Source organism: Echeneis naucrates, chromosome 19 (genome assembly GCF_900963305.1).
Source record: "Echeneis naucrates chromosome 19, fEcheNa1.1, whole genome shotgun sequence".
Taxonomy (NCBI): domain Eukaryota; kingdom Metazoa; phylum Chordata; class Actinopteri; order Carangiformes; family Echeneidae; genus Echeneis; species Echeneis naucrates.
The window spans coordinates 9312873-9315656 of NC_042529.1; positions in this window are offsets into that span (position 1 = coordinate 9312873).

Sequence of the window (2784 nt, forward strand, 5' to 3'; positions counted from 1 at the left end):
CACACTCATATATCCTTAAAGACTTTCTGGCTTTAGAGTAACAATATGACAAAGAAATGGGTTAAGGGAGGACACACCCACCTGGCTGCTGAAATTACCTGCATTAATGCGCATATAACACATTTACGCACTTACACACTGGCCGAGGGCAACAAACACTCATTTTAACTTGCCATGTCATCTGCTGTGGGTTTAGCCCCAAAATGACAGGGCCTTGAGTGTTTTCCCTGACTTGGCACACATGTAAGTATCTGTTAGTATCAAAGCAGCTTTGTGGGATACAGTGGGATTAGTGAGTGTGAAGGTTTAGAGCTTCACAGAGCTGACATCATATTTGATAAGTGTAAGATAAGATCTTGTACTACATAAGACAGAGGCGGGTTGTGAGTATAACATGCACATTCTATAAATGTAATGAAAACTTCACAGAGATTTATCTGCAATGAAAAAAGCAGCCAGCACCATTTGCAGCTTGTATACTGAAACTGCAGAGGATGTATTCACTCAGCGTCACAGTATCATAATGTTGAAGTGGTGCATTACCGATGATGTTGTGATGATGCAAAAAAATACATAAAAGACAACTTGGGTGATTTTTCTTACAGTCAACAAATCCCATGTTTTGCTTGAACAGCCAAATTCTGACACATTCTTACTCCTCTCTGCCTCCATTGTCACCCAAAAACTATTAAAAACACATAAGCCATACTTGCTCTGCCTGACACACTCCTTTTTTGTGATGAACATGGGCACTGCAGTTTATTCCATATTCATCATCCACCTGCATCAAATCCTCACTGGTCCCCAATAAACACATCACTGTGTCTTTTTAACCCTCAATTTTAGACTATATTAGTTATTTTGTTAATAATATTTTTTTTTACCTGTGAGAGCACCAGATAGGTTGAGGACACTGAAAACACTGGAACAACAACAAGAAAAAATGATACTGAAGTACCAGAAGTGCTAATTATGCAAAGGGTCTGCTTTTGTAATGGCATAAAACAGTTCATCACTTATCAGTTTTTATGCAGTCCTTTCGTCTGTGAAGGTCAAGGTGGACGTATCAAGTAGTGAAGTCTAAGTATAACACATGAAACAGAAATAATCTAGGAATAAATGAGTAAATCTACCAAATTACTTTCCACCAATGTGCAAATCTCTCTCTGTCCATCTGGTTTATATTCTCTCTCTCTGTCTCTCTTTCACAGCAATGCACAATAATTCTCTCACAATCTGACTCACGCACACATTTACTGTACACACATGTGGTACTGTGGCTGGTGCAGGTTGGCTTTGATACACCTGTGCAAATGGTTGAGTGAGTCCACCTGTGCTGAACATACATATTCAAAGGTCTGAGAGGAAGACGAGAAACGACTTTTACCATGTGAGGCCGAGTGACACATACGGACACTCACAAACACGCACGCACAAAAACACCAATATATGCAGATTTGCGTTGGGAAATGCTGCAGCTGATACACAACGGTTCAGCAAAGAGTCACTAAACACTAGACATGCACAAACCTTGCATGTCTCTCACTCATACACACAGGAAATGCACACGTACACGCACAAAGACACATGTGCACGCCGTCCTTTTTCAATCCCTGTCCCCCAAGTGGCTGTGGTGTTTTTGTCTTTGTTGAAATAATTGCAGTGATTTTCAAGACCGTTGTCATGGCAACGCAGAGGTTGATGCATGTTGACAGAATCTGTTGCAGGGCGACCAAGAGACTGAAAATGGAAGATAAGAGGTGGGAGGAGAAGTGATGTGTGTGTGTGTGTGTGTGTGTGTCCGTGTGCGTGTGTGTGATGGCGATGATGGCAGGGGGAGGTCAGAAGGAGGTTTACATGTGCTTCAATCCATATGATGAATGAGGATGAGCAGTATGGGATGTCAGCCTGATAGAACGAGGCCCAGGATCAGGAATGGACAGTTATGAGTGTATTGTGAGCAGAGGAGGGAGGGAGGGAGAGAGGGGGAGACAGAGAGGGAGGAAAGCGGGGTGCTATTTTAGTCCAGGCGTTGTCATGGAAACTGCAGCCTCACTACAAATGGAGACATCCAGAACACATGGATCCTCAAACAAATGGCGTGCGTAGGGCCCAGCGTGAAGCCACACCATGGCTGTGTGACACCGTGCCATCTCAGTCCAACCCACCCCTCCAACAGCAGCGTCTTCTTCGTCACAGAGACTGAATATCAATGGGAGGGCAGCTTGCTTTCGGGGGTGGGGGGTGGGGGGTGGGGGTGGGGCAACTGCAAGGAGTCAAGGGCTGAAGTGACAGGCAATGGTGTCCATTCAGGCAGTGAGTCACAAGCACTTGCTCTCTGTCTTTTAATTAACAGTCTTTTCCACACTTCCTCCTCTCCTCTGCTCTTGTCTCATCCTCTGTCTACCCCTTCACTCTCTGTCTGTCTCCCATCCTTTCCCTCGTCCTCCCTGCCTCCCCACTACTCCCCCCAACCCCCACACACCCTGATCTCCCGTGCTATGAAGGACGGAGGTATTCCCACATTTCTCCGTTTCTATAGCAACACCGCAGCGAGAACAGGAAAGAGAGGACGCAGGCAGGGAGGAGGGGAGGAGGATGGAGACATGTTGGTGGAGAGGGTAGGGGGAGAGAGAGAGAGAGAGAGAGAGAGGAGGAAGGAGGGGGAGGGCGGTGTGGAAGTGGCCTAAGATTAGGGGATGCATGAACAATGCTAATGCTAATGGTAGCAGCAGCAGATCAACCAAGTGTTGGTGAATTCCCCGCTCGTCACATCATACTTGC